We start from the raw sequence: 21,324 nt of genomic DNA, 5'->3' as shown, positions 1-21,324 counted from the left end.
GACCAATTTTATCTTTGTAACTGTTGCCGGCAGAAATTTCTTTGACAAGCAGTTTCTTTATTCCAATGAGAGTCTACAGGAGTATTGTGTGTTTGAGTATTTTATGTGGAAATTATCCACACAATTTTCTTTTTTTCAGGGTTACTTGTATTAGTGACACGAGGTACCTAGAGAAGATGCAGTGTTTTTTTATTTTTCTATATACATTTTATATATATATATATATATATATATATATATATATATATATATATATATATATATATATATATATATATATATGTATGTGTATATATATATATATATATATGTATATATGTATGTGTGTGTGTGTGTGTGTCAATCGATTAAAAATTAATTACATGGTGTCCTGATTAATTAATCGCATATAAAAATATTTTCTGAGAAAGGCCCTCATATAACAATAATTCAATATTTAATGATGAAATAATTATAAAGTTATCTTTTTTAAATATTAAAAAATATTTTATATAAAATCAAAAATATTCAGATAATTGAAATTACATTCTTGTGGCAGAAGAGTTAATCATTGATAATACAATATAAAAAGCGGCTTTAGAATACACTGGATTGTTTACTACCCTATTATTGATCATAAGTCCATCATTGGCATACAGTTCACAGCAATCCATTTCACAAGTGAATTTGTCAGTCAGTTTGAGATTTATTATGAGGGCTTGTTTAAGGGCCCGTCAATGAACACCTGCGTCAGACATGCTTGTGTGGCACATTAACATTATGCCACATGCTACCGATTGAGCTTAACCTGTATTGAACCAGTAAAATTGTTGAAATTGCTGGAGGTAGCCCGGTTACTATATGCGATTGGTTGCTTGTAGACAATCCTATTTTCTTTATTCAACAGAGGTGAATCACTTATGCTCCTCTGTCTGTATTGGTTGTCACCATACCATGTTGCTGCTTATTTGCATAAACTCTGCTCAACTTTGTTGCATTGTGGTCACAGCTCTCATTGAATAATTTATGGCATGCTGTTGTTTCAAATCATTGTGTGTGGGTGCCCCATTTATTGCTAAATGTTTTGCCTAGCTATTAGCCTGATTTCTGAGTTATCTTCTCTCAACCAGCACAAGCTTGCTGCCACATGTAGCTCTTTGTATTAGAATTAGAATGTCAAACGATTTCTTCAGATGTACCTTATTTAATATCTGTTGATAACACATCTGTACACTGCACATGGATTTACACCACTGAAGTTTGATGGCCTCAAAACATGTTGCTAGTGGTTAGCTTGTAGTATTACACTATCAACATGCATTGCTAACATTATCTGACTTCTCATTTCATTATCTCTTGCAATTTGTTTCTCTCCTTAGCTACCTAATGTTTAAATCAAACACAATTTGAAATCTTTGTGTCTCTGCTTAATATTAGTTTGAAACAACCATGTTGTCTCTGTGGGATTCACTTCTTTGAGCTCAGTGGTGAGCTAGAACTAGAGCTAAAGCAAAGCCTGGCTCATATTAGGCCTCTCAGGTTTCTGTTTTCCCTAAAAGGGGCTGGTTCACCTAGGTAACCAAATTTCCATCTGCATTCTACTTTCTGATCTGTCTTTTCATCCACACTTCATGCTCTGAGAGAAATCCAATATGTTAATATTTTCCTAAGGAAAAAAAAAACATTACTTGGTTTATTGAAATTAAAATGAACCTTAATAGTGGTATAGGGAATTTAGATGGGTAAATCTTTTTTTTTATGATGTTATTTGAAGTCTCCAATGAGGTTTGTATTCCTAGGATAATTCTGGGGCCGGATTCACGAAATGTTCTTAAGATAATTGTTCTCTACTACCATTTCCTAAATTTCTAATGCAAGAAAATGGTTAAGAATATTTTGTATTCCACAAAAAATTATAAAAATTCAAATTCTCAAAAGAAATTATTAATAATTGTAGTTAATAACACCTTAAAGTTAGTTAGAATAACCTCACAGTTGTCTTAAATCCCAAAAGTTAAGATATTTCATGAATTTTCACGGTGGTTTCAAATGTGACCAGTTCTGTTGTGTTGAGTCTGAAATTGCAATGGGCTGTTTATGTAGAAATTAGATTTTTTGACTTTCTTGTTATTTTTATTTTCAGATTTCAAAACATGTTGTGGTGTGTTATCACAAAATAATTGTAAATTCCTTAACCTAAGGTCTTGACAGTACGGTCTGCTGTACAGTCACAGATCATTCCCCAAGAGGAAGATTACTGTCTTGACAAAAGCCCCTAAACTGCAGAGCACTGACAAGTTTAAAAGGATTCAAGTGGCTTTGAATGCATTTATTTTTTAGTTTGGCATGCCAAGATTCTCGAGTGTTTGTTTCCTGTAGTCCTTAAATTCTTCTTCATAACATTTGCATGTCCGCATCCCTCTTTGAAACTGATTTAAGATATGCCCTTATTTTTCTATAAACCATCTTAAGCCACATTAGATATCTTTGAGTCAAGATTTTTAAAATCTGATGCTTTAATTTAGATCCTCTCTTACTGCTTATCTCAATTCACAATTTGCTACCCCCTCCCTGAAATACTAGATTATGCAGTAGTAGTCCCTAAAACTGCAGCTCTGAACCAAAACATAAAAGGTTATGTGGAAATGTGATAAATCCCCCTCTAGTCTATTTACAGCCTCCTCCGCATTTCCATGGCAAGAGGAGGTTCCCAAGAGTCAGCTTTGTGGTCTGTGGTCAATGAGTTTCCTAATTTGATCAGTGCTCATTGATTCATTGCAAGTCATGCTTGCAATTACTACAATCATTCTCAGGCATTCCTCTAGTGTCAAGGTTACACACCGAGCTGTGTTATAGAAGAACAGTCCACTTAGGGTGACAGTGCCAAATGGACTCTGGCAGCTTGTAGACGTGAAAGACCATCTGAGTCTTCTCAATCTGCCCAGGGTTTTCTAATTCTGATTATGCAACAGCTAGTTACAAACCTTTTAATCTGATTGGACATCATGTTAAGGTTTTTGTTTTGGTTTATTTGAGAATAAAATTTAAATGAGCACAACGTATTTGTAAAGGATCAAAAAATTAATTAACCTTACTATGTCCCAATATATATGCAATGCAATAATACAGAATGTGGAATTAAAAACCTTTCACTCTGAAATTTGTATTTGCTAGTATTATAGGGTAATGGATATTAGTGTAACCAAGATTTGATTTGCACATTTATGTTATAATTTCAGGCCATTTCCTCTCCTGTTATTTTCTCATGTGTTCCTGTGGTTCTCATGGCACTTGTAGTTACATGGAAGGATTAGATGTGAGATTCTCACTTTGATGCATACAGTGACCGAAAGGGTCACAAAGCCACTGTCTGTTCCCTCCAGGGCTCACTTATCACAGCTTTCAACTTCCTGCTGAGAGCAAAGTTTCAGAGTTCTCCACACAATACAATGCATTATCTGCAGGAGGGTGCACTATTATTGTCTTAACCTTATGACCCATTGACCCCTCACACCATAAACAGTAACGCACAATAGTTGTCATGAGGTGCCAATCATCCTAAGGTGTTTAGCTGATGTCATCAGTGTTACTTTAGCAGATTATGAGTTTTTGTGTAAAATGAAGTAGCCCAGTACTCTTTTTTTTTTTTTTGGAATGATGAAACAGAAAATGTATAGCATTCAAATAAAGAATTGATAGTTATGACTCTAAGATTCGAAGCTATTTGTGAAATGATTATGAACGCACACATGTGACCACACATATTAATTTGCCAAGTTACTACATTGATTGGCAACCACAAACAACCTATATTTAAGGATGATGGACTATATTAAAGGGATATTTCATGGTCACGTGTCGCCATGTGAGGAGCGGACGTGTAAACAACGAGCTCTGCGAGCTTCGCTTATTTTTGTTATAAACTGTTGAGATTCAACACATCCTACTACATATTTGTTCCTCGGGCTCTGGAGATATTAAAAGACACTTACATGCTCATGCTGAAACCTCTGACGGGCCTGTGGACCAGGGACTCCGTTTGGCCGGTGCAGCGGGAGAAATTCAGCATCAACTGGCAAGCATGTCTGTGATGCTGACGAAAGTTGTTGCAGACTTGGAGGATCTCGTTGTAATGCGTCAATCAATTATGGCGATGGAAACAAAATTCTCTGAATTGGTTACAAGAATCAGGGACATGGAGAGACGGATCAATTATCAGGAGTCATCGAAGAAGGAATTGGCTGCTAATCCGTTGGTGACCAAGGCAGATTTACAAGTTTTTGAAAAACTGGAAGACCTTTAGAACCGCTGTAGTTTAGAATAACATCTGAATTGTTGGAATTCCTGAGCATGAGGAGGACCGAGATATGGTAAAATTTCTAGATGAGCTCTTCCCGAGTCTGCTCGACATAACAGGCCAAAAGCTGTAAATCGAGTGAGCTCACAGATTTCTGGCTCGCAGATCTGTGGAGGGAAACGGACCCAGATAAAATCTTACCAAATTTCTGAGATCATCAGATAAAGATCTTGTGTTACGTGTGGCAAATGAGCAAAGGAAAGCTTTCTTGGAAGAATTACAAAATTGTCTTGTTCCCGGACTTTGCGAATTCGACGAGAAATGCGATCAATTCAAGGAATGCAAGAAACTCTTACATCAATGGAAGATTGCTTTTGCTCTGTTTCCGGCCAAATTGAGAATCGATACTAAGGATGGCCGCAAAGTATTTACATGTCCCTAGCAAGTATTTACATGTCTCTAGAGTATATATTCTTGGCTGTCTGAGGAAGCTGGGCGCCATTTTTTTGTTTCTGTTTTCTGTTCAAGCAATGTCTAAAGTTGATGGACTGAGGAAGTGATGGTATTTTTTTTTTTTTTTTATGCGACCTCCAAGTGAATTTGACTCTCAATACGCTCTTGACAGGCTCTCGTAAGCATACTTGGACCTTTTGAGTTTAGAGGGATGGACGCTGGTTGATGCTGTCGTGTGTGGGGTTAATGCACACTTTTTGTTTTTGTTTGTTTGGTTGGGTGGGCGGAGTTCAGGGTTTGATTGTTGCACTAATGTTGGAATGTGGTCTTTACAATCTTGTTTTTGACACAATTTATTTTTTCTATTATATCAAAATGTCAAATGTTAATATGAGTGGGCTATCTTTCTCCACTTGGAATGTGAATGGGTTTGGGCACCCCATAAAAAGGAAGGTTATTTTCTTAAGCGTAAGACATATAAAATGGTGTTTCATCAAGAAACTCCTCTTTCCTCATAGGAAGCTGAAAAATTTGGGAAGATATATGGTGGATATGTTTTCTTTAGTGCTGGTTCAAGTAAGAGTAGGGTAGTCATTGCATTGATAAATAAACATCTACAATTCAAATCTCACAGATTAAAAATAAATTAGGAAGATCATTACAATTTTAACACTCATTCAGGGGCAAAGGTTGGTTTTGGCTAATATTTATGCACCTAATGCTGATGATCAGGGCTTTTGTTTGTCTTGAAGGGATGTTGCAAGACTCTGGCACCCCTCATGATATAATATTGGAAGGAGACTTTTTAATCTCTTTAAAACAGTCATGTTTTAAGTCAGGGGACAAAGCAGGGAATCTTTTGGCTAGATGTATAAAGCAGAGAGAGTGTTTTTTTCTACCATTCCCATGCCATTTTGCCTCCGCCAATGATATTAGTAATGCCTTTTAAAGAGTTCTATCTTGATCTTTTATAGTTCCACGTCTTCGTCTACTGATTAAGATTTTAGAAACTTTGTGGAACCATTAGAACTACCTAAATTGACGACTGAGCAAAACATTTCTCTTCATTCTGAGATAACCTTGGAGGAACTTGATGAGGTAATTTAAGGCCTTACCTACAGGCAGGGCCCCGGGGCCAGATGGGTTTGCCGCTGAAAGTTTAAGATCTTGTGCTACAGAACTGGCTCCACTTTTGTTAGAAGTTTATGCAGAATCATTAAAGAATGGAAAGCTTCCGCAAACCATGACACAAGCCTGGATCAGTCTGATTCTTAAAAAGGACAAAGATCAAAGTGAGTGTAAAAGTTACCGTCCAATTTCTCTGATCCAGTTATGATAAAGTTATGATGTATATGATATTCAGCGTATAAGAGATATCATAACTAACTGTAAGCCGTTCTACTCGCCGCAGGAGTTTTCTTCTTTTATTCTGGTGAGTGTTTGCATTCCTCCAAACGTGTCTGGGAACATATCGCTGCAACAGCTGGCTGATCAAATCTCAGACACAGAACAATAATACCCGGACTCAGTTATTATTATTCTTGGGGACTTTAACAAAGCAAATCTCACATGCGAACTGCCCAAATACAGACAGCACATTACATGCCCCACCATAGACAGGAATATATTGGATCACTGCTATACAACATTAAAGGATGCATATCGCTCTGTCCCACGTGCAGCTTTGGGACTCTCTGATCACTGTCTGTTACTACATCTCCCGACCTACAGGCAGAAATTTAAATCAACAAAGCCAGTTGTAAGGACTGTAAGGAGATGTAGTTCCAGCTCTGCTACATTAGTCCAAGCCTGCTTTGACTGCACTGATTGGAGTGTTTTTGAAGCTGCAGCTACAGACCTGGACGAGCTCACAGATACTGTTACATCATACATCAGTTTCTGTGAGGGTATGTGCATCCCTACTAGGACATTTTTATCATTAAACAATGATAAACCATGGTTCACAGGAAAACTCAGAAAGCTTCGTCATGCCAAAAAGGTTGCTTACAGGGGTGGGGATAGGGTCTTGTATAATCAGGCCAGGAACACACTGAATAAGGAAATCAGAGTGGCTAAAAGAAGCTACTCTGAGAAGCTGAAAAACAAGTTTTAAGCTAATGACCCTGCATCCTTGTGGAGTGGCCTGAAACAACTTACTAATTACAGGACTCCTACCCCAACCCTGTGGTGGACTAACGACTGGCTGACGACCTGAATGTGTTCTATTGCAGATTCGAAAGGCCCAATTTCACACCCCACACGCACTCGGACCTTCATTTCACACAAACATTAACAACACCTGCAACCCCCCTCCTCCCGCCTCCTGCTACACAACCTGCACTCAAGATCTGTGAAGATGATGTGTGCCGTGTCTTTCAGAAGCAAAGGTCAAGGAAGGCTCCATGCCCAGATGGCATCTCACCAGCGTGCCTTCTTTCCTGTGCTAACCAACTGGCCCCCATCTTCACTCAGATCTTCAATAGATCACTGGAGGAGTGTGAAGTCCCATGCTGCTTCAAACGCTCAGTTATTATCCCTGTCCCTAAGAAACCTAAAATCACAGGACTTAATGACTACAGACCTGTCGCCCTGACATCTGTGGTCATGAAGTCATTTGAGAGACTGGTGTTGGCCCACTTGAAGGACATCACTGGACCCTTTCTGGATCCCCTTCAATTTGCTTATCGAACAAACAGGTCTGTGGAGGATGCAGTCAACATGGGATTGCATCACGTCCTGCAACATCTGGACAGACCGGGGACATACACAAGGATCCTTTTTGTGGACTTCAGCTTGGCTTTCAACACAATCTTCCCAGCTATACTCCCGACTAAGTTAAACCAACTCCCTATTCCCACCTCTACCTGTCAGTGGATTACCAGCTTTTTGACGGACAGTCAGCAGCTTGTGAGGCAGGGAATTCACTTCCACCACCTGTACCATCAGCACTCGTCAGACACCGGAACATTTTTTTCCCTCATGCTATCCATCTAATGAACAATTAAATTGCCCCATTGAGCAATAATTATGTGCAATACACAGTTTAAAGGTGGGGTATGTGATTTGCAAAACGGCCGGCAGATTTTGAAAATACACAACTCATAAGGTCCTACCTTCTCTCCTCCAACGCTGGCCCTGACTCCACCCATTCGAAAAACATGGACGCGCAATCATGCACGAGCGAAAACTCAGATGCAAATTGTTGACGCAGCAGGAGGAGGGGGTCGCATACCACTCTTGAAAGGTGTAGAGCTGATTTTCTCATAACTGTAAAAAAAAAAAGAACATAGCCATACATAAATACAATCGCTCACATCAGCTTCCTCCCCAAACAGGTTGTTTAGCTAGCTAGTTCATCATATGGCTGGGCTATAACGTTAGAACAGCTACAATTCTCATGCGCATATCGTCAGTAAAGACAGTTCCCTGATTAAATACTACTAGTTAATCGGCTTCTCACCTGTCAAGCAGAAAAAATGCCACAGCCGCATCTGTTGGTAGTCCTTCCTGGTCCTTCAGTTGCCGCCAACGTTTAAAAGCATCGCCTAGAATGACCCTTGTTTTTGACCTTTCTCTTTCGGCCGTTTTGTTCGCAATTGCTCTCTCGAAAATAGATTTTCTTTTCTGTGATGGTGTCTTGTCTGCCATTCTACAAACTGAAGCAACTACACCTTCTCCTTCTCTCTCTCTCTCGTACCGGGCTGACTTGCACTTCCTGTTACTGGGTCACGAGCTTTGAGTATGCGCATCGAACGGGACGCGCCAGGGTGGTGGGGGAGGGGGCATGGTACTGACCGTTTGATTGACACATTTTCTGTCCAATGATTCTAGATGGTCTTGAAAATGATCGGCTGGAGTTTTTTCGAGTCCTGCCCGTTCCACAGATGATTAAATTGCTTAATTTTCATTTCAGTGCTTCTAATTTACAGCCAGTAAGTGGGTTAGGAATAGGATTTCAAGTTATTTTGAAAAAATGGTCAAAAGAAAATCACATACCCCACCTTTAAGTCTATTTATATTGTCCAACCTATCCACTTCTGCCATTACTTACATTGCTCTGTACATAATATACTGTATTTTTGTTCTTTATATAACAGATTGTAATAGATTTGCACTACGTGTGTGTATGTGGGTATGTATGAAGGTGAGTGTATGTACGTATATGTATAATTTATTTTTTATTCTTTTTTGTTTTAATTACCTATGTCTTGCTGCTGTTTTTGGTATTGATTGTATTGTTGTACACTGGAAGCTCCTGTCACAAAGACAAATTCCTTGTATGTGTGAGCATACTTGGCAATAAAGCTGATTCTGATATAGATCAAGTGGGGTTTATTCAGGGTCGTAGCTCTTTTGATAACATTATTGTATCATGTGATCAGTGGCGAATGATCAGACTCCGTTCGCTACCATCTCACTTGACACCGAAAAAGGCTTTTGATATGGTAGCATGGGATAATAATCTTTTTCAGATTTTGGAAATGTGTGGGTTTGGGAGTACTTTTATTGGTTGGATCAAGTTACTTTATAGACACCCTGTAGCAGCGGTACAAACAAATGGATTACTTTCAGATTATTTTATTCTGGATAGGGGTACCGGGCAGGGTTGCCCTCATTTCCCCATTATTGTTCTGTCTTGCCCTACAACTGTTAGCAGCCGCGATTTAAAAAAAGGTGGATGATTTTTCAAGGGTGGTGACAGGAGGTGTGGCGCATAAGCATATTAATTTACATCTCTGACCCTAATAGATCTATGCCTTGGAAAAAGAATTAATAATTCTGTGGAAGCAAGTTCTCAGGATACAATATAAATTGGTCTAAATCCGAAGCTTTGACTGTGACTGCGTACTGTCCAGTAACTGCCTTCCAGACGGGCGCCTTCCAATGACCCAAACAGGGCCTTAAGTATTTGGATATTTTATTCCCAGCAAATTTGTCTGATTTGGTTAGTTAAATCTGACCCTTTAATAAAAAGGTTTTTCGAGCAATGTGGGCTTCATTGCATTTATTGATGATTGGGAAAGTTTATTAAAATTAACTGTATTCCAAAATTCAAATACCTGCTACAGTCACTCCCTATAGATGTCCCCCTCTCTAATTTCAAGCAATTTGTCCTGCATTTGGAGTGGCAAGTGCCCCAGATAAAATTTTAGTAAGCTGTATAGGTTGATTGACAAAGGTGGGCTAGGCCTACACAAGATTTAGTTTTATTATTATGCGTTATGTCTCAGACATTTGGCTCATTGGTCGTTTGCACCTGAAAGAGCCCCTCCCTGGTTCTGTATTGAACAGGAGGTTCTTGCCCTTATTCTGCCATTGCAAAGCCTATCTATCAATCTAACCATAGAAGTTAAATCACACCCCGTTATTTCACATTTGCACTTGGTATAGACAAAAGTATCCAGATTGTTTAATTTTGATATTTATCTAAATGTTGCCTCAAGCTTATGGCTAAACCCCAAACTATGCATTAATAAGTTCCCTTTCTGCTGGTCATAGTGGATTGTGAGGGGGGTTAATACACTCCATGACCTACATGAGAGTAGTGTGTTGAGATCCTTTGAAAATTTGGTTCAACATTTTGTGATTCCCAGATCTCAGTTCTTTTAGGGATATACAGCTGCACCACTTGCTCTGTACTATTTTTGAGAATAGCATACACCCTCTAAAGCTGCAGAAACTCTGGGAAAGGTGATTACTGCTTTTGGAAAAGGTCATGAGACATCAGTGTATTACTCCTTGTTAATTCATAGTCTGGGAGACGGAGCCTCAACCACTCGAGTTTATGTGAGAAAGATTTAAACTTTGAATTGGAGGAGGGAGAATGGGGTAGGAAATCAAAACTGCATCTAGAGATGCAAAGGTGCACCTTATACAATTGAAGATTTTACATTTGTTCTATTGAACCCCCTCTAAATTAAATAGGCTTGGTCTTAAAGACATACCCATATGTTGGCGATGCCAATTAGAGGATGAGACATAACCTTTGTCTTTTGGGGGGGGGTGTTGAGATTCAGAAGTTTTGGTTAAAGGTTCAGAGTCTGGTGTGTGACGTGTTAGGCACTCCGGTATAAATTTCCCCAGACTCTGTATCTTAGGCAATGGGGTGGTCATCGATATTGAAAGTGGACACACAGAGTTGGATCTTAACCAGTGTCATGATTGCCAGGCAGATCATTTTAAGGAGCTGGAGGTTGGCTGAAGCACCCTCTTTTCAGGAGTGGTGCTCTGAGATGGGAAGGGTTGCAGCCTTTGAGGAAGGGGCATTTAGAAGAATGGGGAAGTACAGCATGTACGTGGAAAAATGGGGCGGGTATATGTGTGATATGATTAATTATATTTTTTGTTGGTGTTTATTATTTTTTTTTGTGCATGCGCGTCTCTAATATAATTTGAGACCACTGTGATGTTGCTGGGGTCAGGGTGGGATTGGAAGGTGAAATAATGGGGGTTAAGATTGATTCTGTGTTTTGTTTTGTTTTACGGTGTTCATGTGTGTGAATCAATAAAATATTGTTAATTTGAAAAGGGATAGTTCACCCAAAATTTTAATTCTCTCATCATTTACTCACCCTCATGCACTCAGATGTGTATGACTGACTGACTTCTGCAAAATACATGATATGTGTGGGAGAAATGGATCCATATTTAAGTCCGTATTTTCCATATATTCTTCACCCTGCCCAGGAGGCGATATGCATGAAGAATGCAACTTGCCAAAAACAAAAGTAGTATTTGAAAGTGGAGATTGATAGTAAAAATGGACTTTAATATCTGTTCTCACCCACACTTATTGCTTCTGAAGATATTGATTAAACCACTGGATTACTTTTATGTTGCCTTTGTCTTTTTGGAGCTTCAAAATGTTGGTACCCATTCACTTGCGTTGTAAGGACCTACAGAGTTTAATTATTCTTAAACATTTTTTATTTGTGTTCAGCAAAAGAAAGAAAGTCATACACATCTGGGATGGCATAAGGGTGAGTAAATGATGAGAGAATTTTCACTTTTGGGTGAACTATCCCTTTTAAGTGTCAGAAGAATTGTTTCTGATGAATTAATAGCTGTTATTCCTCCATCGGTTCGAAGCATGACGAGGGACTGTTCCAGTTGCTTTTCCACTTGAGCACGATTCGGGACAGCACGATTACAAACCGTTCTTCGCCCAGATTTCTTGGCACAGTTAGTTAATCGTGCTCAACCATGCTGGTGGAATGGCTATACTTCGTGGCGACTCACAATCATCAATTTGCCAAAGCAAATTGTCTAGGTAGCTGGCAAAGTTTGCTGTGGTGAGGTTTATAAAATGTAATAAAAGTATAGTGTATGTTTCGTGTATCTTCATGATATTATGATGGTATTGTAGATAATTTTTTGAAAACACCTTTTTCATCATTAAATCTCATAGAATATATCATTATTATTAATTGCATAATATTTTGTCGATAAATGTCCTTTTTAGCTAGGCTGGGAACTTCTCTTTCTGTGTGTCAGTGTCTGGGGGCATCCAGAACTCAGCAAATTATTGTAAACCCCTTGCCTTTTTCACTTTGGTTTCCTTTTTGCAACATGGGACAAAGCACTCCTATAAACTGGAATATGCGTTCATCCATCATAGCACACATGCTCCAATGTTTGCCTCTCATGCTGTCACCCACTGAAAAAAGGAACCGTAAGCATGCCAACTGCACGGAATGTCTGTGTTTCGCAACGAACGTTCGGCCCGATGGTGGAAAAGCTGCTATTGATGATCATTTTAACTGTTTATTGAACATTGGTGTCTTTTATCATAATACTGCTACTGCCATTTTATAAAAGCAATAAACCACTCTTTCTCAATCAATCCAAAATTGGGTAATGGGGTTTCCACTTCGTGTTGTGTCTAAGAGCACTCCTTACCACTGATAAAATCACTGTAACACATTCTTTCGTGGCTTAGGCTATGGGTTTAGTTTTCATAACTTTATGATGTTGAATTGCAGATGGTTGTAAAATTCTGATAAACTGTATTACTGTATAAGGCCACTTGTTCTATCTTTTCCATTTATACCCTTTGCAGTTCTCAAACACAGAGAAAAATCTTAATCATTTGTACAGCTTATTTATGCAGGATGTTTCTCCTGGCCACGTTTAGTCTTGAAATGTATCTTGCCATTTATTTAGAATACAGTCATATCAATATATCTGTTGGACATTCCACGAAAGCCTAAAGCATTACTTAAGGTCTAAATTATAGGCTATAAATGTGCAAGGTTAGGCTGCCGTGAACATTTTATTTTTAATTGGCTATTATATGTGTACTCTGAAAAGTTTGAAAACACTAGTCATATCATGTAGCACAGTGCAACCCTAATGACATGTCTGAACATAAAATACATTAAACAGGTATTATCATGTCTATGTGGAAAATCGGCTTAAGCTTCAGGGAACAGTAAATTCATAGTATTTTGCATGTCATTATTACTGATGCCATGAGTACTAACAACACAAGCAAAGCACCAGCTTCTACTTCGTATTTTATACATTCTCATGGACTGTGATTGTTTAAATTTCATTCTTTTGAATCTCAAAAGAGCAATTGAAATCATTCCTATTGATTTTTAATATCTCTTTCTTTTTCTATAGGCAATGGTTGTCATCTCTTAAAAGGGTTTCCTCCAAGTGATTAATTTGGTGAATGAGAGCTTGTGTAAACTGTGGATCCTCTAAAGGTGATTTTTATTTTTTTATTACTATTTTTAAGCCATGATTTTATATTTAAACTTTTGACTTTACAGATGTATTGTGTATTCAATGAAAAGGTATTTGTTCCTCCAAGGAACCGATTGATGTATTTTATTTTGGGTGTATCTGTCCAGTAACCTTGACAACACTATGTGGTTGGATCATCTCTGTGAGCCATAATATATATATTCTTACAAGTAATATAATTCATTTGCCAAATGTAAGGCTTTTAATATAGAATGTGTGGACCGACTTGTGCAGTTATTGGCATATTACAATGGCTTTAAATACAGCTAATCCTATCAGAATTTTGAGTCTGATTTGTCAATTTAATAACAAGATGCTTTTTAAATCTGCATTTGAAACCTCATTTGAGAAATAAGGAAATTGGTTCTTGTTCAAATATACTGTGGGGTGTCCACAATGAAAATCTGGGTTTCAAATTTAAACCTGGAAGTTTTAGGTTTAAAAAAAAGATTAAAACAAAGAAACATTATGACGTAAATTGAATGAGAAATATTTAAGATTCTGCACTGTTTTTAAGTTACTAATCAATTGTTTGGAAAACATGTATCCCTTTTGTATTTTTCTAATTTAATACAGCAAGTCAAAGCACCGTTTAAGTATTCGTGCAGCCCCACTCTCACTATTGTTTAGCCTATTCCTGCCACAGTTGTACAGGAAGCAATTTAAATTTCTTCTAGCAGATTGTGTTGTGTCTACTGCATTCGTTGTAATCATGAGAGGTTTTACAGAGCACGCTTTAGTGCCCTGACAGTCCAACAGATCCCTAAAGTGTGTGTGTGTGTGTGTGTGTGTGTGATGGCAGTTACATGTGGGGGTTGCCTCAAACTGGGTACTTATCCCAGTGCCTAACCCAGATGGCTCCTCTCATAGTTTGTCTTCCTCAACTGTGAGGTGAGACAAATCACTTCACTGCAACTACAACATGATTATCTGTGCATCTTCCACGTTAGTGGAAGTATCCAGTAAATGCTAAATTCCAAAAAAATGGGAAAGGAAGAATAAGTATTTGTTTGAGGGATGAAATGAAATGCTTTGGACCCAAAAAGTATTTGGACACTTAAGATGCATTGCATTAGATGGCAATATATCGAACAAGGTGGTGTCTTTTTAAATGCTTGCAATTACTACTTAGTGATTACTTAGTTAAGTCAGTTTGAACAGTACTTCAATCGTGTTATCATTAGTGCTGTCATTCGAATACATTTTTTAATAACGATTGATCGCATAAGTGTTTGTAGTTAATCATGATTAAGAAGATTTTGAAAGTGCTGAAATTTGACCCTATGTACGGTACATGTAAAAATATATATATTTATTTTAAGCTTTCCACAGTATTAAGATAGAAATGCACTAAACTAGCACATTAAACCTTTCCCAAAGTCTGATTTGGAGTTTGACTAATTGAAAGAACTAGTCCCAGATAAATTGCATTTTTATTGCAATAGGCATTTCATTTCTAAAACTCTCTCAGTATTAATCTGCCTGTAGACTGTGGCTGTCTGCTTTGTTACAGCAATCGTGAAGCCACATTCATGATACGCGTCAGGGCGTCAACACCAGCAACTAATGCCACTTTATACTCCACAGAAAAAGCACTTGCAGGCAAAAACGTCTCATTTTGCGTTTTGGTGATTAGTTAAGACTTGACTGACTTCTGTGGTAATTAAAATTCTCCTTGGGCTGAAAAATGGTTGATTTCTATCAAGTCCCATCTGGGCTTGTTTTGTACATCATATAGTATTAATAGATCCTTTCTCCATCATTTTATCACTGACACGGTAGTGCATTTGTGTGTGTTGTGAATTGTGCATCACTGTAATTGGGCGGACACACCGCAAAGGTTCTGCCCTTCCAACAAGTGTTTGTGTTGTAGTAACGGTAAATGTGTTAATATTAAAACATTAAACTTTTTGAATTTATTGAGTCCATTAAGGCATTCATTCTTTACAGCTCTAGTTATCATTTAAAATCTTACAAACCCTTTTTTTGTGAAATAATTTGTAAAAGTGTGTCTATTTCTTAAAAAGAAATGCCACCTGGTTTAATATTTTCTTAACTTATGCAAAGAAATGCATACATTTTAAGTGTGGCTTGAATCCTAAAACTTAATTTTTGGGACCACTGAAAATCTGTTTTTCTGGAGGTTACATTCAAGCAAAATTTAGATTTATTTAATTTGGAATAACTGTCCTATAGCTGATGTTTGCAATGAATTGGTTATCTCTTTTGTTTTCTAGCTTTAGCCCAAGTCTGTTTTGTGCAGAGAGCATTTGATTTGGTAGAATTGTCAAGGTTTCTACTTAGTCACTTTTCCCACCAAGCTCTGCTCTGATTTTTCATTCTTGGATAACATTATGCAGTTTATCAATTAGCTATGGGAATATATTCCCTCTGCATATCAGTTGGCTTTAAAGAGCATCCATCCGTTCCCGCTGATAAACTTGTGCCATATTGTTATGCTTAATTTGAACATGAATGGCAGAGGAAGCCATTTAATCATGCTTGACCATGATGTCACCGCTCCAGTCCCTCTGGACCTTCTCTACAACTGGAGACAAAAGGCTAGTTGCATAGAGACTGGCTAGTGGAGATGCTATCCTGACTCTGAGACTCCAATATTGGGGTAGTGAGTAGGTAGAACAGCTGGTTCAATTAGTGCTCAACAGATGGCCATGCATAAACAGTGGATGAGGGTCATAATATTAATTCAGAGGAATTACTTTAGGCCAAGCAAACAGTAAATATAGTGCTAAAAATATCCTTTGTCATATCAATGGTTAGACCGGAAGGACCACGACCAACAACTGTCAGTTTGCTGACCATCTGATGCATATTGCTTAAAATGGCAAAAGCCTGATATGCAACTTGCAGAAATCTTTGGTTGAAAACAAAGTCCAGGTTTCTGGTTGATACAATTAACATTTTCCAATTTGGTGGCATTCAAATCTTTGAGAGATATTCAGAGTTTTGTGTTAGGAACTTAAACAGGAGGGGGTCAAGCACAAAAAATTGCACTCATGATAGAGATGGCTGAACATCAAGATGTGAGTGGAGACAAACAAATGTTTTAAGGCACTTTGCTGTATATTAATTAGAGCTGCAAGATTGTGGATAAATTGAGAATCACAATTTTTTTACTTCGAATAAAGATTATTCACTTATTTCAGTGTTTTACAAAACCTGGACATAAGGGCATTAAAAAAAGTTACATATAGTATACATATTATTATTATTATAATTAATAATTCCTTACATTTATATAAGACATTTTTAGGCACTCAAAGCACTTTACATAGTATAGGGGGAATCTCCTCCACCAGTGTGCAGCATCCACTTGGATGATGTGACGCAGCCATAGTGCGCTAGTACGGTCACCACACACCATCTATTGGTGGAGAGGAGAGTGTAGAGTTATAGAGCCAATTAATGGATGGGGATTATCAGGGGGCCATGATATATAATGGCCATTTGGGGGAATTTGGCCGGGATTACACCCCTACTCTTTACGAGAAGTGTCCTGGGATTTTTAATGCCCACAGTGAGTCAGGACCTCGGTTTAACATCTCATCTGGAAGACGTACCTTTTAACAGTATAGTGTCGCCTTCACTATACTGAGGCATTAGGACCCACACAGACTACAGGGTGAGCACCCTCTGCTGGCCTTCCTAATACCTGCTAGAGGTTCTGACTAAATGTTCTCTGCTTCAAAAATACAATAAAATATAATCAAATACATACATTTTAAATGTCCTAGGTCCACAAGGTGGACAACGAATACATTATAAATACATGTAAAAAGCAAAACAAGATATAATCTTCATTAACAGTTCTGTTAACTTGGTATTATACTTGTTAGCAAATATGCAGAATAACAGTTATTTTACAAAAGTTTTTTATTTTTTTTAATAAAAATTAACAATTGAAATTAAAACAAAAACAATGAGGCCTTCAGTGAATCTCTTGTAAAAATTGCTTCAAGCTTGTAAAAGAATTATTCAACAGCCAGTAATTAAATAGAGAACAGCGTAAACAGTGCTTTGTTTTTTTTGTTAAAAGTAGCAATTAAACTTTATATTATAAAAAATGATAATACAAAAACATTAAGGTAATTTTAATGCAAATTAAAGTACTTAAATATTTGAGACACTTTACTGTGTGATTATTAAATCTACATTAATACTGATCTGATGTAGTAAGAATGCCTGAAGGCCTATTACAGACGGCATGCAGCTTATATACATTTAGATATTGCACAGATCTAACATTTTGAAGAATTTGTCCCGCCTGCTTATACATTAACGACCGTGTTTGCTTTTGCAGATTTAATCCTGTCTGTTTACACGCTCATAATTCATTAACAGCTGTGTTTGCATTAATATCGCCTAAAGAGGGGTATTTTGATTAAAAACAGTGCAGAGCCTCGTACAGGAGTGCTGCATTCATCACAAGACAAAAGTGCATGGGCAGCCAGACACACGCATGTGAGCTTTTGAAAGCAGTCGGCTGTAATCAGACAGCACATGGGAAGTGAATTTAGTCAGATCTTGGTAATGCTGTCATTTTTTAGCATCATTGGCTATTAAAATATTGAACAGAACAGAGATTCTGTCACACTCCTAGCTAATCGTGGCTGCACCCTGCAGTTTGTAACCATTCACATCTCAGATTTTACACATATTGTGTACCTGGCATTTTGTGATGTTGCTTTAACTTTTGTTTTTTATGTGGAAGAATTAAATGGCTTATATATATATATATATATATATATATATATATATATATATATATATACAAATGAAACATTGAGTGCTATAATGGTTTACAACGTGTACATAATTGCTAGCATAAAAAAAACGGACCAGAGCGAGCAAGTTTATTGTACATCCCCGAAAAATGTTGTTGCTCCCTTTACGGTTGCTCATTCAATTGAGAGCATAACGGATTAATGATGTCCCATACTTTCACAGAGGATGCTCTTTGTCTTTGTCGTGATGATTTTAGGCTGGGAAACAGCATCAGGAACCCACAGCTTGGGGACCAGAGGAAAAATTTATTTTCAACGCAATTCGAACAAAACATGGTGGGGCACTTGTGCTAAAACCAATGATTCTCAAGGAGCTAATTCCTTGGAGATCAGATATCACAATGAAAAGCTTCAGAGATGGCTGTAACTTCTCTCATATTGTGCATGAGTGAAGAAATGTAGATATGTTATGAACTCCATTCCCATGGTTTGTGTGTGTTCCCATGGTTTGTGTGTGTTGATGGATCCTAAACCAAGCCAGTCTAAATGCTAAAAATGTTCACCCTTTCTCTTATTCTTTTCACAATGTTGACTAGAACTGTGCACAGAGTCAGTGTAAAACATGTAATTTTCTACCACACAATATGACACAAATAAAAAATTATTAGAAAATTAGAAAGATAATCAGATTATCTTAAATTCTAATCCTGCACTTTAATTTGCTATTTATTTTGATAAATAAAGTGTGGTATAGTGCTGCATTTTGTGGTGGTGACTCTTGGAGGCTCCCTTGGCCTGCAGCCCTCTCTTAATGCTCTTTATCATGAGAAGAATGGTTGCTGGGTCTCAGTCTGCTGGCTAAACTAATAACTGGCTCCAGCCTGCCCTTGGTCAAGTGCATGGTTTTGACAGGTAAGTAGATAGGATGAGGAAGAGGGAATGGATGAGTAAAAAAAAAAAAAAAAGCAATGTGATAGAAAGAGACTGGTAGAAAAAAGACACGGGCCTACATCTGTCAGATAATTGGAGCGGGAGAGTGTGTGCGCGTGCGTGCGTGTGGGAATACCCACTCTATATATTCTGCGGAGTGGAGCAGTTGGATCATTGTTAAATAAAGCAGTGAGTTTAGTTTGCATCACTACATGGAGTGCACGTAACTTTCCCTCGGATTCATGTTACCACAGTAACACTACCTGCATTCGTACATGTGTCTCTGTCAGAAGCTGTAAGACAAAAGGACTATTTGCATTTTTGGTATGTATAATTTTCTTCCATTATTTCAATTAGATTTTAAGATTTCTATATATCTTTTTTGCTGCTAATATGCGGTAAACTTTTTAATGCATTTTTTTTATAACATTGAATAATTTTATCTGTTTTAATCGTATTGCAACTCGCAAAAGTTGTGTGTTGGGTAGCAAGATGTTGTAATGTGCTTTAAAATACATTTAAAGAGTACAGACCCCTAGACGGCAGTGTTGTCATGTTAAATATGTAATGTAATGTCTGCCAAATGAACAAAATAAATATATAATAATAAAAAAGGTTTCTAGCATCGAGTGCCAGAAAAATAGACTTTCTAGGTTCAAGGGGAATAATTCCTGGTTTGCATTAATGTTTCTTGAAGTCCTTATCCTAAAGACTTAGGAAATGTGTGTGTGTGTGTGTGTGTGTGTGTGTGTGTGTGGCATGCTGTTCAGATCTGGTCTTGTTGTTAGAGACTGACTTTAACAGATGAAACTCATTCCAAAAATAGAGAAGAACTGGAAACAGAGGTGCATTCCAAATCTGAGTTCAGGCTCAAAAGTTAACTCCACTAACAAAAGTGCATAAACATACATTGAATCCAGTAATATTTTCTTATGGCATATTATTAGGTAAGATCTTTTGTTTTCTAAAGACTTGTTACCATTGTATCATGATCTACAGTTTACATCAGCCTACGCAGCACTTTCTATAATCAGAAAGTTTTAGCAATTTAAAGAAAGGCAATGTGTTTGGTTTAAGAAAGATCTTAATCACAAACAGCTGTCTGTTTAAAAAAAGAACAGATTTGCTGTAATATTTTCTGTATGTTCATGCAAATGAAATACATGTTTATTACCAGTAAAACCCATCATTCCAGATATGAGAAACTAGGTGAGTCATTTACTGCTGCATCATTACTGAGGCATTTCACAGAACTGGATTGGCCCTTATTTCTCTGTCAGCATGACTTACTGGGGTCAAAAACCTCTACAAACTGCCTTATCTTGTGTTGTCAAAGTTTAAAAGGCACTAATGGACTTTTCATATGGTTTTGCATTGAGTTTGGTTAATTTGATCTGAAAAGTGTACATTTATGTTTCCTTTATCTGCTGAAATGAAGTTATTCATTTGTTTATTCATTTCAAAAGTGTCAATCTATTTGTGTTTATTTCATATATTTTACTGCAAATATTTTAATTTATTTTATGGATTATGGAAATATCTTTGACCTTGTTACTAATAAGCAAGCATTTTGCCTCAACTTACTAATGAATTTAAGGCCATATCAAAGGCCATATCTTTCTATCTCTGAGAAAACTGAAAGAAACCTCCTGTGCTTGTCATAATAAAGATTTGAAGCTGGATTTGGATGTAGGGTCAAGCCTTTGGCTCCCCTGCCAAAAGCTAACGCAAACACACAGGTGTGTTCAGCCCCCCTCCCCTATTTTTCTGAATTCCTTTCTTCCTTTCTAAAGCTTAGTGCTATAATGAGATTCAGATGCCTGCTTTCATGGTCAAGTTGTCACGTGCAAATTCCCTTTCTTCCCAACTCTTGTCTTTATGATGATAGTGCCTGCTGGTGGGAAGGCAAAAAAATTGTGTTTGATTGTAAATTGTGCAGTGTATCTGCCACAAACCATAACGTGTGGGCAAGATTGTCAGTCCCTTATTCATTTGTGTGGGAGTTCAAAACAAATTTTCTTCTTTAGTGTCTTTCCAGTATGTAGTTGGCATGAAAGTGGCATTTTGAAATTGTGTATTTTTTAGTTTTTTGTATCCCAGCTTAATATGCTGAGATAATTAAAAATAAGCTATTTTTAGGTTGCTTCACCCAAAAAGTGTAAACACTTT

At 37.4% G+C, this 21,324-nt stretch overlaps 1 protein-coding gene across 2 annotated transcripts in view; it reads left to right on the top strand.

Annotated features, from left to right (window-relative positions):
* LOC127632497 (KN motif and ankyrin repeat domain-containing protein 1-like) overlaps positions 1-21,324 on the top strand; it is an 88,271-nt gene that overhangs the window by 9,911 nt on the left and 57,036 nt on the right. The window contains exon 2 of one of the 2 annotated variants that reach the window (XM_052111110.1): positions 13,355-13,440. The gene's annotated coding sequence lies outside the window, so the exon portion shown is untranslated. Of the gene's footprint in view, positions 1-13,346; positions 13,441-21,324 lie in introns of those variants that run through there. The other variant, XM_052111118.1, reaches the window with a different exon arrangement.

This window comes from Xyrauchen texanus, chromosome 3 (genome assembly GCF_025860055.1).
Source record: "Xyrauchen texanus isolate HMW12.3.18 chromosome 3, RBS_HiC_50CHRs, whole genome shotgun sequence".
NCBI classification, from domain to species: domain Eukaryota; kingdom Metazoa; phylum Chordata; class Actinopteri; order Cypriniformes; family Catostomidae; genus Xyrauchen; species Xyrauchen texanus.
This window is presented reverse-complemented; position numbering and strand designations above follow the sequence as displayed.